Here is a 23374-nt window from a genome sequence, read left to right on the forward strand (position 1 = left end):
CACCCTGTGCCAGGGTCTCCCACTCTGCCAGGGAACAATTTCTTTGCTATACCTCATATTTCTGTTGATGTGAAGCCATTCCCTTGTCCTGTCACTCTAGGCCTTTGTAAAAAGTCCCTTCCCAGCTTTCCTGAAGGCCCCCTTTAGGTACTGGAACACTGCAGAAATCCCAGTGGAGCCTTCACTTCACTGAATATACTAAGAAAATTCCTGTTAAACATTTTGCTCATGGTATTTTCTTGTATTTTAATTAGAATATGTGAATTAGTCATATCTGAAGGAGTTTTATATTTAATCTTTCTCTGTTTTTTCTCTAATGAGTTCAGCTCTCCTCTGTTGTCCATTCCACAGAAGCCAGTTCAGGCTTAGCCACTCACTGCTGTGGCTGGCCCGTTTTGTGTTTTGATTCCTAATGGGGGAGTTGTGGATATCCTATTCCAGTGCTGCCTCATGGGTTGAAGTCTCCTGCTCTTGGGTCACCCTTTGGATTGATGTGGAGTAAGTTGAGAGCAGGAGCTGCTGCCTTCATGCTGCTGCCTTTGGTGGCACTTTCCCGAGTGACCCGGGATCGATGCCCTGTAACCTCCTGAGAGGAGCTCACCACAGGATATTCATAACCCTGGCCCACAGAATTAAAACTGGCAGTGGCAGGCTGGCCTTGGAAGTCTTAAAAGGCAGAGCTTGCTTGCTGTGAAGGAGATGCAGTAATGGACTGGAGGGAGGATATCCATATCAAAGCACCACCTTGTTAGCAGGATGTCTCTTTATTGCTGTTATACTTTAAGAAATAATGAAAGAAAATTCTGCCTGCCTGTTTCTTCCACACTGCAGCCATCTCCACAGTGATACTGAGGTTTCAGTGCACTGAAATGTGTACTTGTTCCCAAATTAAGAAATGGGACTGTTTGCACTGTGATTGCTGAGAGCATATTAGGCCTTTATGACCCTTCTCTTTTTTTTTTTTTTTTTTTTGTTTAATGTTGGTTGTGTAAAGAATAAAACATGCAAAAAGCACATTCATGAGGAACACTTTGAGGGGGCTCAGAACAATCAGTGGTAGCTGCTAAAAACAGTCTGTCATGCATTTCAGTCATCACTTTTAACATTTTTGATCAGAAATCCCTACAATGTAGCAAACCAAGTGTCTCAGAAATGGGGTCAAAGAAGAGGTTAATTCATCAGAGTTAAAATAATTAGCAGCAAAATGTTTGTTTCATGCAAGAAGCATCCTCAAATCCATCTGGTTTCCAGTCTTAGTGTAGGGAATAAAGAGTGATCTTGCCAGCTCTCAGCCTTTCAGTCTGCCCTGCCGAGTGTGAGAGAAGAGTCTGTTTTAAGTCTTCTCCCATTGAAGTTACTCTGCAGTGCAGCAAAACTGTACCAGCACAGAATATTGCTGTAGCACTTCTCTCCTCCCACCTCCCACCCTGTTTTCCAGGATTTTTGTAGGCTTTGGCTCTGCAAAAGGAGCAGAAACCCCTTTGGCCTGCAGCACTTCATGTGTAGCTGCTGAGAAACAAATGCTGCAGCTCAAGGGGGCTGCTGGAGAAAAACTCCCTCTGAAGCCTTCTCTGAACCACAGGCATTTTGTCAAAGGTTTCACAGTGTTTGTCTGCCCTGATCCTGGGATATATCCCTGCTGTACAGTGCATGCTGCATGCACTTGAATCAGCTGCTCTGGCAGAGTAATCCACTCAAAAAAAAAAACAAAAAAAAAGGAAAAATGACGTGATTTGTTAAGAAAAAAGGTGAGAAGACCTGTTGGGTGTTTCAGGGCAGGCTGGGATGCAAGGCTGTAGTTTTTGCAGAATACAAGTGGAAGGGCAGGGCTGCTCTGCACTCATCTGATTGTGCTGTACCTGAGCAGCCTCAGGCCTTGGAAGGAGTTTTGACACAGCAATATTGTGCTCTGTCCAGGGTTAGCTCCTGAGGCTCTCAGAGGGAATTCCTGGCTGTAAAACAATGCCACACCTTCTCACCAAAGTGCTTGGTGTCACTAGTGAGGCCAGGGAACAATTCCTAATTCCCAATATCCCACCCAGCCCTGCCCTCTGGCACTGGCAGCCATTCCCCCATGTCCTGTCCCTCCAGCCCTTGCCAATTGTCTCTCTCCATCTTTCCTGCAGCTCCTTCAGGCCCTGCAAGGCCCCCCTGAGCTCAGCCCAAAGCTTCTCACAGCCAGTCTGAATACTGTGGTTATGTCTCCAGGACCAATTTTTATGCATCTCTCAGGTGAGAGGCAATGGTGGAGGACTTAGGGCAAGAATAAATTCTGTAATTGTGAAAGAAAAGCTGTATACTCTGTTGCCAGTTTGGGGGAAATAATGAACTAAAATCAGTTCCAAAGGACAAAGTGTTGAAAACAAATTTTCAGCAGCATCTCCATTACTGACTAGGAGAGGGGATATGTGATGTGCAGCACCTCTGTGAAATCTTCTCCTACAAAGTATTGAGCTCTTTCAGGTAGTTTGATGTTCTGCTGATTGATCCAGGAAGATCTTGCACAACAACTGTGTTTCAGACCAAGAAGGTGGCAAAGAAACTGTGGTGCAGACTATGACAAAATTAGCCAAACCAGAATAAGGTGGTACTGAATTTGTAACTGATAATTACAGTTCAGGAAAGTGATCTCTGAAGCTTTAGCAGTTTCCTTAAATCCTCAGTTCCATGGATGTCAGGCAGCCTGAGAAAGGGGATGTAAGAGAGAGGCACAGGGCATTATTTTTCCAGCATGAAGGGATTTGAAATGCCTCCATTCTGGGTGCTCTGTGCAGGACTGATCTCCACATCTCAGCAAGGATAGAGTGGAGTTAAAGAGAGGGAACAGAAAAGGGCAAATAGAAAAAGATGAGAAGCTCATGCTACAGAAAATGAGACTTCTCAGTTTCTGGAAAGAAGGCTGAGGGGAGAGTATGGCTGAACTTTGGGAAATCACAGAGGCAGAAGCTGAGGTGAATAAAGAGCAGCTCCCACAGTCAGAGATTTGGCAGCTCTGGATGAAACCAGAGGAGGGAGAATAACATAACATCACTTTCAGAAGGAGATCATGCAAATTCCTGGACAAAATTCAAGGTAGATCTTACCAGGAACACGCAGGAATGTTCCCCTGATGCCTTCACCCAGAACTTGTGGGATGGCCACTGGTAATGGCCAAGTTTCTGTGCCCTCCCAAACATCCTCTCCAGTGTCAGTGGTGGTCACAGGTGGCTGTGCTCCATCAGCTATTGGGGAATGGCAGAGTGGGACATTCCTCGTTAGCTATGCAAAGCTGTCTAATTACTGAAATGCATGCAAATAGGTTAATTAGGAAAGGAATTAAAAATGCAGCATTCAGCTTAGTTCACTGTAGGTTCCAGCTGGTAATTTGTGTAGGGAAAAGGCCATGGAGCTGGGGATGGGAATGTTACTGTGTCTGTGCAGGGAATGTTTAATGATGAGGGCTGGAAAAGCATCCCCCCTCTCTCTTTTGGAGGAAAGAGGTGATGGGAGGACAAAAAAACTGAACTGAACCCTGTGGTTGTTGTCAGCGGGGTATGGTGTGAGCCATGTATTAGATCTGTTTGAAAAGCTATGTGAACTTATTACAACAGGGGACTTTAATTTCTGTATCTATCATGGAGTTCAATGGTGATGGCATTCATAGGGAAATTAATGCATGGGCAAGGGTTTAAATGTCTAGCTTTATATAATTTTCAGCATGCCTGCTCATGGCTGAATATAGGACCATCATCTGGAAAACATTTGGGAATTTTGCAGAAAAACACAGCCTAGTCACCTTTGTATATAAAAGTATAACACTATTTGGTAGGATTTTCTGGAAATAAAACCCTTTTTAATGTTAAAAGTGCCTTTCAATTGTTCCATTATTTATGGGAAGCAAATAAAGCAATTCCATAGAAACAAATCAATATGAACCGTAATTGCTAGCATCACTGTAGTCTCTTTGACTTTTCTCTGTGCACAGATAACAAAGCCCAGAACAGAATTCCATAGAAGGAGCAAAGTCATGTTCCTTAAATGCTAAAAATGAAGTCGGCAAAACCTGGCTGGTAGTTTCAGAGCCAAGCTTAATCTTGTTTTCTGCTTGTGTTGCTCTTGGTTTGCAGGTCACAATTAGTTGATGCCATTTTGAGGTGTAAATGAACCAAGTTTTTCCACTGGGGTTATTCAGATTTCCTTGAAAATATCTCTGGGTTAAAACTCCTCTGGGTTACAACTGGAGAGTTTGGCTTTACTATGAATAAAGGAGATGCTGTGAGGATCTAGCTCTTAAAGGGAGGATCCTTAATGCCACTTCTACTTCTCCAGCACCATTCTCATCAACAATTGTGTGTTATCTCTTGCAGAGCTGGGTACAGTGGGAGCCTCCAGGAAGAGGGCCCTAGCTGCTCCAGCAGGATTTTCCTTGTTGTTATCAAGGAGTGGAGATGTATCAGCACTAACAATGGTCTGTGCCAGCAGGGGATTTCCCTGCTGTGCCATCAAACCCCTCTCTGAGAGGGGTTTTGGAAGTGGCTCTGGTTGGTTCTGTGGCTCTGATTGTTGGGAGCAGCAGTGGAGCTGCTCTCAGAGATGAGAACTGCGGGAGAATCTGCAAAAATCTTCCTGGGCTCTGCAGTGTTGGCTCTTTTTTCCCCCCTTCCTGCTGAGAATGAAGGCTCAGCACAAAGAAAGGGGTGGATTTGCAGTTGGTTCAGATCACTGTAGTCCCACTGAAGCCAACCAAGCTGAGCTGATTTACACAGAGTGTGTCCAGAGGCGCTCCCAGCTGATGGCATTTTAAAGCAGTGACATTTAAAGTGAATCAGTGCCACTGTGATGGCATTGCTCTTCATCAGCTCAAGAGCACAACAGCTTCTCCAGGAAGCCAGGTTCTGATAAAGCTCTTCCCACTGAATTGTGTGTTATCTGAACAGATTTTTTCTAATAAAAAGTCCGTTTCCCATTGAGTACTTATACCAGCAGCCATAGATAATAATTAAAAAAAAAATAGTTTGACCTTTTATGAGAAACACTGTAAACTTTTGCAGCAAAATATTGATTTTAGTGTATTTGAAGTAAAAGAGTTCCAGGATTCATTCCAGGATTCACCTTTAGTGGGAGAGAAAGTTAGAAGCTCAAGAGGAACATCTGTAGTCAAAACCTGTGTCCTTCAAGTGTTTTGGTTTATTGTAGTTTGAAGAAATAGCTCTAAATGTGGATTGCAAACAAAATATCAGTTGAGTACAATTTAATTAGTATGCTTTTTAAGAGATTCCAGAATGCTGGGTTGTGGATTCACTGTGGATCCTCAGCTGTGAGCATTCACTGAATAGCCTGGCAGTGGGAGAACAAAGCAGAGGGACCTTGGCCAGGAGCCCCGAGGGTGCTGCTCTCAGAAGAGCTCTGGGAAGAATAGCTGGAGGAGAAGAGGAACCCTGCCAGATTGGTCCTCAGATCTTCTCCACAACTGCAAATACACTGATACCACAAACACACCAGCTTGCTCTGTCCGGTATGTTATTAATAAAAACAGACTTTATATGAATAGGAATGGAGCTCTTGGCACTTGACTCTTGACTCTTCTCAGTCTGAAATTTCACCAAGATATCAGCTGGCTGTCAGCTAAGTCTCCATGGAATCTCCTATAAAATAAAGATTTGGGCTTGTGGATGACAATCAGTACTGGTTTGCCTTCTGCTAATCCCCTCTCCTTTTTTTTTTCTTTAATTCAGACTAAAAAACCTGCCCCACTACATGTCAGTAAGCTTTTCCTGGCATTTAACTTACACATTTTCTCTATCTGTGCTGGTTTTGCATGGGTTCTTCTCTGTTTGTAGTCAACTAATACTCTCTTATATCTTCAGCAGATAAGACAAAGAAAAATCAAACTAGAATGAAACAGTAACAATTCTTCTAAAGATCAAAGTGTAATGATAACTAAAAATTTTAACATGAAAAATGATGCAGTGTTGCCTGACCAGCATGGACTTCATGTAGCTTTCCTGTGGTCTAATTGATTATTTTGAATTATCTCTAGCGTAAGATGCCTCAACCTCTGAGTAAAGTGAGTAGGGCTAATCCAGAGTTCAACTTATGCATATGTTAGTGCATTGATTTATCAAGACAGCAGTTTACACATGATATAAAATATTTCCATTTACTGCTGTTTTCATTGCCTAAAATTCAGTAATGCCCTGCTGTGACTGATACTTGGAGAGACAAGGGTTGTGCAGTAATGTTTGGGAGAAAATGGGTGCTCCACAAGAAAATCAGCTATCTTGGGATGGAGCTGGTTCTCCTGGCATGTGACCTGTCTCAGTTTGAAATTCAGAGTTTGAAATCAGTGCAGCAGGATAATGATGCAGTTTGGGTACCTTGTGCAGGCAATGCTCCTCTCTGTGAGACCTCCAGCATTAAAACAGAGGTATCTCCGATATGTTTGAGTTTCCAAGAGTTTTTGTCATTGCTACACGTTTCCAAACTCTGGTTTTGATAAGCCAAGCACTTGGCCTTGATTCCTTGCTTCCAGAGAGAGCCTTCAAATTCAGGTGGTGTAGCAGAGATGCAGCAGCTTTGTTACACCACTCCAAAGTGTCTGGGAATGCTATTAAAACTGATAAAGGCTTTGGCTTGCCTTTTAAGGGAAATTAAGCCTAACCCAGGCATGATTAATCATGGGCCCAGCCCTGACATCACACCTGGCCAAGCACCACGGGACACCTCTGGGGCTGAGCCACAAGTTTCCCCTGTGCCCAACACACACCTCAGTGATTCTGGGAAGATTCATACCTGAGGGATATAAAGAGATTCCTCCAGATCTTTTTGCTCCATGGGAGGAAAGGGCCACTTTTCCTTTCCCTTTGGGCTGCAGGATAACTGTGTGTCCTGCCAAATGCATTTTACAGCAGTGCAAATGTGTAGGGCTTGGACAGGTCTGCAAAGGGGCCATGACTGCTGTGTGAAAGGACAGAGGGGGCTCAGAGGCACTGCACATCTCCAGCCCTTTGGAGCATCCTTTGCAGAGGGATTGTTTAGAACACTTCCTAGAAATGTTGCGGGATAGTTTTGGTTCTGTGTTGCTTAGCGATGCTTTACCATTAAATATGGGGAATTCAAAATAAAGCTTGTTTTTGATACTGGAAAATGAGGAGGATCCTGGTGAAGATCCTTTTCTTTCATACATACATACATATATGTTTTATATATATATATTTTATATATATATTATTTATATATATAAATATTATGTATATTATATATTTATATGTATTATATATATATATATATTGCATTCAGTAGCAGCCATGCCACTGTTCCATGCAATGCATCTGCATTTCATCTGTGATTTGCCCACGAGTGAGGGAGCTGGACAATCTCCCACATCATTCCAGGATTTGTTGGTGCCTTATGCACAGTATTCTGAGCAGCAGGGATCTGCCTGCAGAAGTTTAGCCCAAGTGCATAATCAGACATCTCCCTCTGTATAACAACTACAGGGCATACCCTCATTTGTTCTGCAGCTCTGGGAGGCAGAGCAGTATGTACAGTAGGCTGGATGCTATTCAACAAACTATTCTCTTAGAAACACATACTCTGAGGCAGTTATTGTGCAAACTGATTTTTATCTGAATGCCAGGACTTCCTGTGGCCCCTTTCTCAGCTGGTGTGAACGTATTCTCTTCTATAAAACCAAAGATGACATTAAGATCAGGATAACCTTTTGGGGGAATGATAACGAGGTCTCTTCTCTGAAAGATGATGTCACAGAAAAGTCTGTAAGGGAGCATGTATTTGAGTGAGCAGATTTACAGCTGTCACTGTTTGAGTCCTGTCTGTTCCACAGTGTTGCCCTCTCTAAAAAAGAGATTACAAGGAGACTGGAGAGGGACTTTTCCCAAGGGCATGCAGTGATAGACAAGGGGGAATGGCTCCCAGAGCCATAGGGATATTGGGCTGGATGGGATATTGGGAATTAGGAATTGTTCCCTGGCAGGGTGGGCAGGGCTGGCACAGGGTGCCCAGAGCAGCTGTGGCTGCCCCTGGATCCCTGGCAGTGCCCAAGGCCAGGCTGGACACTGGGGCTGGAGCAGCCTGGGACAGAGGAACTGGATGGGATTTAAGGTCCCTTCCAGCCCAAACCATCCCATGATTCTCTCATATCTCTGTGCTGTGAGTGTGTGCACACAGTCAATGGACTCAGCTGAATAAAAGGGATTTCTTTGCCTCTGCCATGGTCTGGGAGCTCATTAATGCAACCACTGCAAGATGTGCCTGCAGCAGTGTTGCAGCTCAGACCAGAAGTCTGATTTTGGAGGAATCTGCCGAGAGTCCTCACCAAGACACTCTGGCTGACAAAGCAGAGTGGTCTGTGTGTCAGCCTTGGCACCAACTGTGATTTGCTCGAGATGTGCTCCTTTTGAGTCACCCTGTGTCCTCCTGTAGTTGTGGATTTCTGGGTGCTTTTGAGTGGCTTTGACTGCTCATACCTTAAAACTGTAGGAAACTGTAGGAGTTGTATTGCAATTCAATTTCCTACAGCTGTAAACCCATCCAAAGAAAAATAGTAGTGTTCAGAGGAGCACAGGTCAGTTCAGAGACAAGCTTCAACTTTTTTTTTAGTACTTATTCAGAGCTTGGAAAATCTTTGACATTGCTGTCTCTTGCTTGAAGCATCTTGTTCTTTGATCTTTATGTTGTCCCATCTTTATCTGCTCTGTTACAATTTCTCTTGCTTTTATAGCATCTGTATTTTTCCTTATGATAAGTTTTGTAGCATTATAAAATGTCTTCAAGAATTACTTTATTGTTTCAAGCCCTCAAGACATTTGTCTTTATTCCACAATCTGTTATTACCTTCAGTATTATGCTACCTTCTCTCCTGTCTCTGTTGCAATCTGCTGGTGCTCTTTGTGTTTCTGCACTATGGCTCCTGTCTTGTCCACACTGACAAATCAATTTTCAGTCCTTCCATGTATATACTTTTCTCATTAATTATTTTATTGTCTGCTTCATCCTACAGTTCTCAGGTTGAAACATAGAAAACCAGTCAGCTTCCCTGCAAATAAACCTGATTATTCTTCCAACCTCAGATGAGCCCTTACTGGTACCTCAAATGGCCTTCTTAGAAATTCCATGAGTTTTTCTCCACTGTCCTGCAGATTGCAACATGATCACCTATCAAATGAAATCCAAATTTTGTGTCTTTTCAAGAGGTTGAACTGGCTGTGAGGGGTAAGCACACAAAGCAATTACACCCTGAGCTAATAAGCACAAATGGAAGACAGCCTGGTTCTTGTGTGGGTAAAATGCTGTGCATGGCTGGTGCATGTTTGTCACAGCCCCCCTGAGCTGGGAACCCTTCAGGTGTTTGTCACAGCCCTCCTGAGCTGGGAACCCTTCAGGTGTTTGTCACAGCCCCCTGAGCTGGGAACCCCTCAGGTGTTTGTCACAGCTCCCCTGAGCTGGGAACCCTTCAGGTGTTTGTCACACAGCATCCCCTGAGCTGGGAACCCCTCAGGTGTTTGTCACACAGCATCCCCTGAACTGGGAACTCTTCAGGTGTTTGTCACAGCCCTCCGGAGCTGGGAACCCCTCAGGTGTTTGTCACAGCCCCCCTGAGCTGGGAACCCTTCAGGTGTTTGTCACAGCCCTCCTGAGCTGGGAACCCTTCAGGTGTTTGTCACACAGCACCCCCTGAGCTGGGAACTCTTCAGGTGTTTGTCACAGCCCCCCTGAGCTGGGAACCCTTCAGGTGTTTGTCACAGCCCTCCTGAGCTGGGAACCCTTCAGGTGTTTGTCACAGCCCTCCTGAGCTGGGAACCCCTCAGGTGTTTGTCACACAGCATCCCCTGAGCTGGGAACCCTTCAGGTGTTTGTCACACAGCATCCCTGAGCTGGGAACCCTTCAGGTGTTTGTCACACAGCACCCCCTGAGCTGGGAACCCCTCAGGTGTTTGTCACACAGCATCCCCTGAGCTGGGAACCCCTCAGGTGTTTGTCACACAGCATCCCCTGAGCTGGGAACCCCTCAGGTGTTTGTCACACAGCATCCCCTGAGCTGGGAACCCTTCAGGTGTTTGTCACACAGCACCCCCTGAGCTGGGAACCCCTCAGGTGTTTGTCACACAGCATCCCTGAGCTGGGAACCCTTCAGGTGTTTGTCACACAGCACCCCCTGAGCTGGGAACCCCTCAGGTGTTTGTCACACAGCATCCCTGAGCTGGGAACCCCTCAGGTGTTTGTCACACAGCATCCCCTGAGCTGGGAACCCTTCAGGTGTTTGTCACACAGCACCCCCTGAGCTGGGAACCCCTCAGGTGTTTGTCACAGCATCCCTGAGCTGGGAACCCTTCAGGTGTTTGTCACACAACATCCCCTGAGCTGGGAACCCTTCAGGTGTTTGTCACAGCCCTCCTGAGCTGGGAACCCTTCAGGTGTTTGTCACACAACATCCCCTGAGCTGGGAACTCTTCAGGTGTTTGTCACAGCCCCCCTGAGCTGGGAACCCTTCAGGTGTTTGTCACAGCCCCCCTGAGCTGGGAACCCTCCAGGTGTTTGTCACAGCCCCCCGAACTGGGAACCCTTCAGGTGTTTGTCACACAACATCCCCTGAGCTGGGAACCCTTCAGGTGTTTGTCACACAGCATCCCTGAGCTGGGAACCCTTCAGGTGTTTGTCACAGCCCCCCTGAGCTGGGAACCCCTCAGGTGTTTGTCACAGCCCCCCGAACTGGGAACCCTTCAGGTGTTTGTCACAGCCCTCCTGAGCTGGGAACCCTTCAGGTGTTTGTCACACAGCACCCCCTGAGCTGGGAACCCCTCAGGTGTTTGTCACAGCCCCCCTGAGCTGGGAACCCTTCAGGTGTTTGTCACAGCCCCCCTGAGCTGGGAACCCTTCAGGTGTTTGTCACAGCCCCCCTGAGCTGGGAACCCCTCAGGTGTTTGTCACACAGCACCCCCTGAGCTGGGAACCCTTCAGGTGTTTGTCACACAACATCCCCTGAGCTGGGAACCCTTCAGGTGTTTGTCACACAGCACCCCCTGAGCTGGGAACTCTTCAGGTGTTTGTCACAGCCCCCCTGAGCTGGGAACCCTTCAGGTGTTTGTCACAGCCCCCCTGAGCTGGGAACCCTCCAGGTGTTTGTCACAGCCCCCCGAACTGGGAACCCTTCAGGTGTTTGTCACACAACATCCCCTGAGCTGGGAACCCTTCAGGTGTTTGTCACACAGCATCCCTGAGCTGGGAACCCTTCAGGTGTTTGTCACAGCCCCCCTGAGCTGGGAACCCTCCAGGTGTTTGTCACAGCCCCCCGAACTGGGAACCCTTCAGGTGTTCGTCACACCCCACCCTGAGCTGGGAACCCTTCAGGTGTTTGTCACACAGCACCCCCTGAGCTGGGAACCCCTCAGGTGTTTGTCACACAGCACCCCCTGAGCTGGGAACCCCTCAGGTGTTTGTCACACAACATCCCCTGAGCTGGGAACCCTTCAGGTGTTTGTCACACAGCACCCCCGGAGCTGGGAACCCCTCAGGTGTTTGTCACACAGCATCCCTGAGCTGGGAACCCTTCAGGTGGTTGTCACACAGCATCCCCTGAGCTGGGAACCCCTCAGGTGTTTGTCACACAGCATCCCTGAGCTGGGAACCCCTCAGGTGTTTGTCACAGCCCCCTGAGCTGGGAACCCTTCAGGTGTTTGTCACAGCCCCCTGAGCTGGGAACCCCTCAGGTGCTGTGCCAGGGGGTGTCTGTGCTCAGAGCAGTAAAGGCAGTCTGTGCACAGGGATGTGATGGCAGTGCTGCTGGGTGCCTGGATTTGTATGGAAGGAGGAGGCTCAGCTCTGCCAGACAATTGCAAACATGCTCTGAAGGAATATTGCTTCACTCAACTAATAAAGCAATGCGCTGCTGTTTGTGCTGCTACCAACAGTAATCAGTTTTACTTGTTTGTGGGGAGCAGATTTGTTTCAAGACCTGTCAGTAAGACTCAAAATCTTGGTTAACATATGTGTATGGTGAACTAGAGCCTGGATTTACTATAGTCATGAATTAATAGGCTCCTAGATTTTAAGAGTTCAATATGATTTTTTTTCCTGCCTATCCCCTTTCAAATGCCTGTGACATCAGTATGCTGAGAATGCTCTGAGTGGATTTAAATCTTTATTTAGCTGGATCTTCTGGTTCGTCCAGGGAATTCTACAATGAAATATGTCAAATTTTTCCCATTAGTGTTGAGCAGATTGAAACACAGATGCTGGCTGTATACTGTGATCTAAATCTCTATCAGATGGTCTAATCTGGCTCTAGACTTCACAGAGACTTTCAAAAACCCTTTAGCACTTAGGTTCTGATAGGCAGCTTTAAGACTTGTTAAATAGGTTACCAAGCTCATGTACCCAGCTCTCACTTTTTGCAGATTAGAACAGCCACAGCACTGGGGGGACGAAGCCCCAGTTTGTGCTGAAGGGGGGGCAGGGAAGGAAGGTTTGAGAGGGTGGAAATACAGAGCTGTATCCTGAACTCAGCATATAGCACTGCAGTTTTTCTGCACCACTGCTATTGCAACTGTTTCTTGACAAATCCCTTTATGCTCTGTATTGAAAACAGACTCATAAATAAAGCTCTCTTATGGGGAATTCAATATATTTCTTATAATTCACTCTAAGTCATTAAAATAAGTTTGGGAGTTGTATACCAAGAATATTACTGCTGTGGTAAAAATCTGCTGCACCTTTTGGTCGAAACTCTGGTATCTTCAGAAGGGGAAATCAAAGTAAATGGTAGCAGAGCAGAAAACTGTGGAATATCATTAGGGTTGTAATTGATGCTGTTACTGTTCCTGCAGATCTGACAGTGTGATCATTTTGGATAAGTATTTTATTAAGCCTGAGAGCCTGAATCTCCTGTTCATTTATATTTAGGAACAGAATTGACACATTTTAAAAATAGGCATGGCTAATATTCTGAAATAACAAAGAATATGTGGAGTTCAGGGTGCTCTGAACTGCAATACAAAGAGGTTGCTTCTCTGAAAATTAGAGAGGATCAATGTGTGCATGTACTTTGTTATGTTAATGGATGCTTCGAGCAGCACCACGACTTATTGGATGTCTAGCAGACTCCTGGGATTGCTTTGAGTATTTTTGATGCTCTTCATCAATCTGTTCAGTTATTCCTCTCAGTTTCTGAGGGCAGCTTTCATTGCTGCAAATTAGATATCCTATTTGAAAGGAATCATGTGTCTAAAAAGATAAAGACACTCCCCTAAATCTGGCCCAGATTTAAGATTATTTTTCCCTTTCTTTGCATTCCATCCTGTCATTATTCCAACCTGCATCTGGGAACAGCTGCAGATTTCTGAGCTTGGGGTATTCCTTCTTCTCATTCAGACAATGTATGGATTGTACTGTGCTTTTATCTTTAAGTCATGCCTGCTCTACCCTCACATTTACACTAAAAATGAGATTAACTCATCCAGCACAGGAATCGTGGCATTTAAAGGCACCATGCACCTCGATGGTGCACTATGATAAACTGTGATTTTGATTAAATGTTAGCCAGAATGTTGCTCTTTGGCATCGTTTAAACAATTTTCCTGTCTCTTGGCATGTCAGTTTAGACAAAGGAGGGAAGAGTGAACATCGCAACATGTTCAATAATACGTGGCAGTGGTCTTCCCAACTTTGGTTTGGGAGGAGAGATTGGGATGGCACCTATTGCTGTTTGGCAGATTGCATTATTAGGTCACCTTGCAGAAAAGTAATTTAACTTGTTAATTAGTTGTGAGATATTTCAATTATCCTGGTGTCTGGGAGCCTGGAGCCTGCCTGGGAACGTCTCAACCTTTGTTATTGCATCCTGATTTACCCAAAAGCAAGACAGACTTTTTGATGGTTTAAGGCATTGGAGTAAAGGATTTATTTGATTTGTAAAAGGTCCCTTCCTAATGAAGGGCAGAGCAAGGAGGAGCACAGTGGTGCATCCCAGACCCCGATGGTGCTCCAGCTCTTGGAGAAACAACTTCCATGGAGCCACACATTTCAGTGTCAAGGTTACAAGGAAGTGCTCCAGTGGCTTATTTAAACCAGAAGTAACAGAGCTGGGGTTTTTTTGAGGCTTCCCTTGCTTAAGGATTGTTGTGAAGAGCAGTAGTGACAACAAATCTATAACTAATACCCAACAAGAACCAGACATTTTCCACAAAAGCACCTTTGCAGGAAGGTACGCTTCCAGTACAAAGCACTGCAAGTAACTGGGTAAAAAAAGGTATTTGGGGCAATCCTGGGCACACCTAGACGTGGAGAAGGGATTGGGAGCAGCCCTGGGAGAAGCCCTGGGGAGCTGTGGGGCAGAGCTGGGACCCCAAACCCCCCTGCCCTGGGCTGGGCCAGCGTGGGCAGCAGGGCAGGGCAGGGGGGATTCTGCCCCTCTGCCCCTCAGGTGAGACCCTGAGCACCTGCAGAGCTGCCCCAGCCCTGGGCCAGCACAGCAAGGAGCTACAGCTGCTGCAGAGAGCCCAGAGGAGGCACAGGATGAGCAGAGGATGGAGCAGCTCTGCTGCCAGGAAAGGCTGGCACAGCTGGCATTGCTCACCTGGAGAGGAGAAGCTTTGGGGTGAGCTCAGGGGGGCCTTGCAGGGCCTGAAGGAGCTGCAGGAAAGATGGAGAGAGACAATTGGCAAGGGCTGGAGGGACAGGACATGGGGGAATGGCTGCCAGTGCCAGAGGGCAGGGCTGGGTGGGATATTGGGAATTAGGAATTGTTCCCTGGCAGGGTGGGCAGGGCTGGCACAGGGTGCCCAGAGCAGCTGTGGCTGCCCCTGGATCCCTGGCAGTGCCCAAGGCCAGGCTGGACACTGGGGCTGGAGCAGCCTGGGACAGTGGGAGGTGTCCCTGCCATGGTAGGGGTGGGATGGGATGATGTTTAAGGTCCCTTCCAGCTCAATCCATTCCATGATTCCAAGCCTGTGGCTGATCTATTTGCAGCTATAAATTAATTAGCTTCACACAGACACAGAGAGAGCCACTGGAGCCTCCTCCAAGCATGGTCAGAGAGCAGCACTGATCCTCTATCAGGTGTGGTTTTTCAGCAGCTCGAGGACTATTTAAGCCAGAGATGCACTGGGTGCCTGCACTTCATCCTGCTGAAAACTGTTTAACCCCAGTGCTCTGAGATCACTTGGGTCCACATCCCATTTATTCCAAATGGTCAGAGCTGTGCTGGCTGGGGGAACAGGCTGCTTCCCACAGCATCCCTGTGCACACCTGTGTGTTACACCAGGCTCAGGAGGAGAGAGGTGTCCCTGCTTCTCTCTGCTCTGCAGGGAGCAGTGAACAGTGAGATCAATATGAAGAAATGAGGCAATAAGCATAAAATCAGGGCAGGCCTAGAACTGAGTGAGGGCTTTGGAGGAGTTAAAGGGAAAAGGGATGAAGCAGGGGCAGAGCCAGCCTGGATTTTCAGAAAGGTCAGCAGTGTAGTGTAGTAACTTGTGCCTTTGCCTCTCAAGAAAATGAGATTAAAGAGCTCTGTCAGAGCTCTGTATGATAACATTGTACAACTCAGTGGCTTTGGGCAAGAGGCCCCAAGCCCTTGTGAATTCTTAATAAAATAGCAGAAATGTGCCATTGCCAGTTGCTGAGTGTCTCTGAAGGCATTTATTGTGTCTGTGTGTCCTTAGTGCAGTAGGAAGGGGCACAGTTTGTTAGGGGACTGATGCTGGAAAGGGTAAGAAGGCACCCAGGGGCTCCTACAGGAAAGCAATTTGACTCCTCAAAATAAAGTAGTGCTAAAAGTGCTACTTTTTCTTTCATCCTTCTGAAATTTGGATGAGAGATTATCTTTTTCAGGTTTAATTATTCGGTTTTATTACCGATTTTGCAGACTATCATTCAGTTCTGACAAATGATCTTCAGTAAAAGAAAACTCCTGCTTGTTATAAAGATTTAGTTTCTGGAAAAGATGAGGTAAAAAGCTGAAGCTGAGTGGAGTGTTTATTTCTGAAAAGCAAGGTGTGAAGGGATGCTTTCAATTACTCAGGATATGGGGAAGGTGCTTTTCAAAATGAATCCATATGAAATGGGGATTTCTAGAATCTTGAGCAGATATTTAACGGGATTTCTGGGCACTCACTAAACTTGAAAAGGTGCTATATGCTTAATGTTTTAAAAGTAATATTTGAGAGAGGAAGAAATATAAAAGAGCAAATCTGGCATATGGTTGGCTGGTTAGCACTTCTTACTGCAAGGCTGTTTTTGCTGTAATGTTCCTTCCTGCCAGACTGTGAAATCTGAGGAGTGAGGACTTTCTTAGAGCCTTTGAGGGCCCTACTCAGCCTTTCCCATACTAGAGAAGTGGAAAGACAGCAAACTTTCTTGTTTTCAAAGAGGAGTCAGAACTGAGCAGTCTGTGGCAGGAATTGGTGCTGAATTTATTGTGCCATGGGCTTTGCCACTCTCCCTTTCTTTGACTAGCTCTAAACAATTCTGAGGACAAGGACAGACCTTTTCATCTGAGGGGACATTTCCTCTGAGCCTGCCAGAGCCTCAGGCTCACCTTCTCAGCTCCAGAGGACCCACTCTTGTGGAAACTCTCTGCTGTAGCTGCTGAACATGGGAAATGTGAGATTTCCAGGGTGGAAAATCAGACATGAGGAATTCTTCCTGCTTTTGATTTTACCTTGGTTCACCCACAGTGCAGAGTGAGGAGAAGGTTCCACATTTCTGACTGTGTGACCCAGAGTCACACAGTCTATCTGACTATTCAGTCTATCTGACTGAATTAGTGCAATTCACGTCTCTCCTAGGGATTGCCTTGTTTTGGTTTGGTTTTTTCCCCTCCCTGGCTTGTATTAACATGAGGATGTAGTTTATACTACAGTTAGGTTTTTTCCCTCTGCAAAATGCTAAGCAGAGATCATTAGGTACCTTGGGTCTTCCACAGCTGAGAACAGTTATGAAAGGGAAAAAAAAAAAAAAAAAAGCCAATTTCATGTAGCTACTTCATTAAAGTGGAGGAATCCTGTTGGGCTGGAATCCTAAGCAGTAACCCACAGAACATGTATGACCTTAGCAGCAGCAAGTGTTGAAGTGACGCCTCATTAAAGCAGCATTTGTTAAACCACCTCACCCACAGTTAACATTTTCCAAGTGCAGGGAGTGGAACATAATCCCTCTGTTCTCCTTGTTGAAGATATCTCCAAAGGAGATATTCTGGTCTTGGTGTCTCTTAAATCAATTGGTATCCAGCTCAGCCTGTGCTCCAAAACTTGACCACGTTCTTGACATTAAATTTTATGTTAAACTAGGCATGATTCATTGGAGTTTGGTAGTGAAAAGTGTGAGTGCTCATTCCTCTTGCGAGTCTCACAGATGTAGTCACATTGTGCTGCAAAAAGCAGCAACAGTTCCTTCCTTTTCCTCTGAAATATGCTCAGGCAATCTCACACATCTCTGACGTTCAGCAGCCAGTTAAGAGAAAAATTAAAACTCTGCCATTCTGAAAGATTTTTTTTTAAATTGAGAAAGAAGCTACTCTGAAGATAAACCCGGTTTTCAAAGAGGCAGAATGCCCAAGTGCATCCAATATGATCAAGTGTTAGGTAGGAAGAGTATTTCTTATTTTTTTCCACCTTGAAAATGAATTGGTCTTTTAAATGTTCTATTACTAAATAGCTCATCTATAGATTTTTGATGGCCTGAACATAAGCATTCCATTTTATTCTCAGACAGAGTGAATACATACTTTATCTGAATCCTTTGGCCACATCTATTTATAGTGTGATCCCACCAGATCTCTCGGGATGTAAATTCTGATGCTCCATCATCAGCAGTGTCAGTAGGGGTTTGATGGATACAAACTGTGAACTCCAGCACATTGCAGCTAACATAAGGAAATAGTATGATTAAAAATCCTAGAATTGATCTTGGAAAGGCACAAGTGTGTACTCCTGTTGTTATTCTGGAACAGTCACTCAGGGAGCTCCCACTGTGAGTACAGGAGTGCTGCCTTTAAAAATCAGTCACCTTAAATCAGACATCTCTAAGTTCCAGCTTTTCTGCAGTTTTTGAAAAAAGAATTTTAATAAATTGCAAAACTTGTGGAAGTGCAGAGATCAAATAGTTCCCCAGGTCTTTCGAAGACTGAGAATAAAGAAAACCACTAAAACCATAATTTATTCCATGTGAGTACATATCTTATTTCACTATTAAAACATAGCTCTGTTTCTTACAGAAAAATGTGCTATAAAATGCCAAAAGGGGGGAAAAAAAAGTGAGGAAAAATGAAAAAAGAAAATTTCTCGTCTTTTGAAAGGAGGAGAAGGCTGTAGAGCACATTTTTGTGATATCTTTGCAACCGAAACAGCCCTGCTTGGGGATAAGAAAAGCAGAAAGATACATTGCACTGTGTGAAATAAATACTGCCTGTATTCCTAAATGCCCTATAACTAGCCTGGTATCATTTGTACTAATCACATTATCATGTCTGTCTGGAAGAGATGAATGTCTGAATGCAAGGAATTAAACCAGTGATAAATTCGTTTTGAATTGTTACTTTTTGTTGTTCTTGCTCCTGACTGAGAGCAGCTTTGCTGTCAGTATTTGTGAGCAGAAGTGATGGGTTTGGAGGGAACTAAAGGGAAGCTTTGAAGTGTGGGCTCTTTTCCCTGTTTCTGCAGTTTTAGGTTAGTTGGGGCTGACAGAGGAGGTGCAGGAATGACATGAACGCTTGGGAGAGCTGCTTGCAGAGAGTCCTCTCCTGAGCAGGCAAGGTGTGGATTCTATCTCCCTGCAGACATTCAAAGGGAACCATTGCGGGGTTTCTATTGGAAAGTCAGAGAATCACAGAAGATCCTGAGTGTAAGGGATGGGCAGGGATGCTGGTGCAGCCCCTGTCCCTGCCCAGACCCCCCAGCAATCCCCCTGTGCATCCCTGGCAGCGCTGCCCGAGCTCCTGGAGCTGCGGCAGCCTCGGGGCCGGGACCATTCCCTGGGGAGCCTGGGCAGTGCCAGCACCTCTGGGGGAGCAGAACCTTTCCCTAAAATCCAGCCTGAGCCTGGGCAGTGCCAGCACCTCTGGGGGAGCAGAACCTTTCCCTAAAATCCAGCCTGAGCCTGGGCAGTGCCAGCACCTCTGGGGGAGCAGAACCTTTCCCTAAAATCCAGCCTGAGCCTGGGCAGTGCCAGCACCTCTGGGGGAGCAGAACCTTTCCCTAAAATCCAGCCTGAGCCTGGGCAGTGCCAGCACCTCTGGGGGAGCAGAACCTTTCCCTAAAATCCAGCCTGAGCCTGGGCAGTGCCAGCACCTCTGGGGGAGCAGAACCTTTCCCTAAAATCCCCCCTGAGCCTCCCTGGCCCAGCTCCAGCTGCTCCCTGGTGCTGTCCCTGGCCCAGAGCTCAGCTCAGAGCTGCCCCTCTTTCCTCCTCTAATTGTTAGTGATTGGTAGGATTCAGGTTATGAAGGGATCTTGTCCATCCTGTTTAACACCTCTGAGTGTTCTTTTAAATTATTTCTGTATTTCCAGGACTAACTGCTGTGCTGCTGCAGCCACTTAAGAGACCTTCCTTGCAGGAAGGGTTCTTACCTGTGGCATCTCACAGATAGGAATACTCAGGTAAATGATTAGACTTCAAAAAGATAATTATCATCCATCATTATGAAAAGCAGCCTTATTAGGAATTCATAAACTCAGAATAAATCTGTTCTGGTGACAAACCAAATTTTTCAATCTAACCAGTTCTGTAATAGTGAGTTGAATAATTTACTGGAGAATTAAACTTGTTTTCACCCAAGATGCTGTATCTGATTTTGTCACTAATTTACCAATAGGTATGCTTACCAAAGAACTCATCACCCAGCATTATCTTATCAATGTTATGTCATATCACAAGGAAGCTAAAAATAAATCAAATCCATTTTGGTTGTGTTTACAAAGTTTCAAAAGCAAATACGTGAATAAAAATCTCCTGACAGGAAAGGAATTATAAAACTCCTTGTGAGACATGTTGGGGTTGGATTTCACTGGAGATATCTCAGAGCAGGGAGCTGTGGTGCCCTGTCCCTGACTGCTGCTGCCCTGTCACTGGGATGTGGCACAGGGGGACAGTGGCACTGCTGCCCTGTCACTGGCATGTGGCACAGAGGGATGGTGGCACTGCTGCCCTGTCACTGGGATGTGGCACAGGGGGACAGTGGCACTGCTGCCCTGTCACTGGCATGTGGCACAGAGGGATGGTGGCACTGCTGCCCTGTCACTGGGATGTGGCACAGAGGGACAGTGGCACTGCTGCCCTGTCACTGGCATGTGGCACAAGGGGACAGTGGCACTGCTGCCCTGTCACTAGCATGTGGCACAGGGGGACAGTGGCACTGCTGCCCTGTCACTGGGATGTGGCACAGGTGGCACTGCTGCCCTGCCACTGGGATGTGGCACAGGGGGACAGTGGCACTGCTGCCCTGTCACTGGCATGTGGCACAGGTGGCACTGCTGCCCTGTCACTGGGATGTGGCAGAGAGGGACAGTGGCACTGCTGCCCTGCCACTGGGATGTGGCACAGAGGGATGGTGGCACTGCTGCCCTGTCACTGGCATGTGGCACAGGTGGCCCTGCTGCTGCCTGCTCAAGGGAGGTGTTCAGCCCTCTGCCTGCTCTGCTCTCCCTCTCTCCAGGTCAGGTGTCTGAGGGTGTTCTCTGTGCTGTGTTTTGTTGATTTGCCTGTTTTGGAGCTTGCTAGAGGTGATAGCAGGAGAATCTGACTTGTGGTGTCCTCTTTGTGCTGAGCAGGGAATCCCAGGATCACTGAGGCTGGAAAAGCCCCCCCAGCCCATGGAGTCCCAGCTGTGCCCATCCCCACCCTGTCCCCAGAGCTCTGAGTGCCACCTGCAGCCCTTCCTGGGACACCTCCAGGGATGGGCACTGCAAACCTCCCTGGGCAGTTCCAATCTCTGAGCTCCCTTTCCATGGGGAAATTCCTGCTGGTTCCACCCTGAGCCTGCCCTGGTGCAGTTTGGTGTTAGGCTTTGGACTGAGGAAAAACATGAAACACTTTTCATGAAGTCCCTGATCAGAGTCACATTAGATCAAAACACGAATCTGTTGTAGCTACTGTTGCTGTCAGGGAGTGGATGTCATCCGGAACCAGAAGAAAACAGAAACACTTTTGTTGTTTCAACAAGGAAGCTATTTTATTACTGATAGTCCAGAAACAGCCCAGATTGGGCATTTCCAGTTACAATCAAAACCTCACTGTGAACTTTGTACATGCCTTGAACTGGTTTTGTTTTTATTTTACAGTGCTGTAAATATTTGTGCACATACATGCTGAATGATTAGCTGGACTTAAAATAACCAAAGCTTTTCATCTAGGAACTATAAATCCTTAAGGGTTAAGAAAAAAGATAGGAATTTGTAGAAATTACTGCAATGTCTGCACAAGCAGTGAAGACAGCATCTAGAAGGACTTTCTCCTTGAATTCAATAGTTGCAGTTTGAAAATAGTTTCAGTTACTGCGAAATCCAGCGTCCTTTTCATAAATCTAAAAGCAAACCTGCATTTAAATTCAAGTGCACAACCTGCCAAAAAAAACCCCAACCAAATATCTCTCCCCCAAAAATACCCAAAACAAAAAAAACAAAAGAAAAAACCACCCCCCCCCCCCCCCCCGAAAAAAAAAAAAAAAAAAGAAATGTTAAGGGTTGGGATGGATCTCAAATCCCACCCAGTGCCACCCCTGCCATGGCAGGGACACCTCCCACTGTCCCAGGCTGCTCCAGCCCCAGTGTCCAGCCTGGCCTTGGGCACTGCCAGGGATCCAGGGGCAGCCACAGCTGCTCTGGGCACCTGTGACAGAGGTGGCACAGAGCCCACCCTCACAGTAAAAATATTTCCTAATATCTAGCCTTGAATTTCCTCCTCTTTCAATTTGCAATCATTCCTTGTGCCCAGGTAGCCAAGAAAGCAGCCCTTTCTCAGGCTGCTCAAGGACAAGGAATTATAACAATGATTAAACACCTGCTGGAGATGTGATGTTTTGCAGAAAGCATGTTTTCAAAGAGGTGTTGCCTTCTTGGACCAATGAGCCTTTTCTATTTTGTTTTGCACGATCTACCCTATATAAGTGCAGTGTTTCTTTAAATAAAACTCTCTTTTGCTTCTCCATTACACAAAGGACTTTGTTGCATTGTCCTTTCCACTGCTCCTAAAGCCAAAATGCAACATCCTGGCACTGCAGTTCCTGAGGAATTGTCCCTCTCTGGTTCCCTGCAGCCCCTCAGACCCTGGAAGGAGCTGTGAGCTCTCCACACAACCTTCTCCTCTCCAGGCTGAGCAGCCCCAGCTCTGCCAGCCTGGCTCCACAGGGGAGGAGCAGTTGGGATCTGAGCTCTCTGTTGTTCAGATCTGTAGTCCCACAGTGAACTGCAGACTAGTGGAGTTATTTGGACTGTAAAACTTCTCCAAGACATTTTGAGTTTTCTAATTATCATACATTTTATAGTGTAAATTTCACAATCTCATTATCTGCTACTAGCTAAATCTATCCAGACATTAAAATTTGGTGTTATTCTTTCCCTTTTCCCCATTCATAATTTCAGCTATTTTTTTTCCTTTCTTTAAGTGTATATATGAAATGTGTATCCACTACTTGCTTGCATCCTTCAGATTACTACACCACTTCTTTTTCCAATACCTGGGACATGACATCATATTCAAAGCCAGGGTTGTATTTCGATGTAGAAAACAAAGCCATCATTTCCAAACCCTTGGAATTCTCACCCTGAGGCCTCGTGTCAGGGCTGCCTCCAGCTGTGTGTCTCATTTGCACACACCATCCTTCCCCTGCCCAAGTGGGGCCCTGCACTAGCAAGTGAATGTAATTAGTCGTTTGCATGCATCATCACCTCATTTGCACATGCAGTTGGAGCAGCTCTGCATTTTAATTGAAGTGTCTTGTGCAGCGCTGCTCCCTCTCTGGCTGTGTGAGAGTGGGAGCAGCTCTGGGGGCTGTGCTGGGGATCCCTGCCAGGCTGGGGGGATGCAGGAGCCCATGGTCCCCGTGGGAGAGGGGGATTTCTGCTCCTTGTGGTGCTGAGCCTGCAGAGGGATCCCCTGGGTGGTCTGGGTGTGTTTGTGCTGGCAGTGCCAGGATCAGCCACCTGCTGCTGCTTGGCACACCTAGAGCATGCTCCCCCTGCAGCTCCCCCAAAGGCACACTCACAGAGCCAGGTTTACCCCATGGTGGAGCTCAGCAAGGCTTCTATTTGTCAAATATCAAATATAGAATTGAGATCTTGCTCATTTTCCTGTGCTGTCACTGTCTGAAATACTATCAGTTTCTCTAATCCAAAATCTAGGTCAAGTTCATTCTCCAGAAGTCTCTTGAGTATTGTTTTTCTAC

Source organism: Oenanthe melanoleuca, chromosome 11 (genome assembly GCF_029582105.1).
Source record: "Oenanthe melanoleuca isolate GR-GAL-2019-014 chromosome 11, OMel1.0, whole genome shotgun sequence".
Taxonomy (NCBI): Eukaryota; Metazoa; Chordata; class Aves; order Passeriformes; family Muscicapidae; genus Oenanthe; species Oenanthe melanoleuca.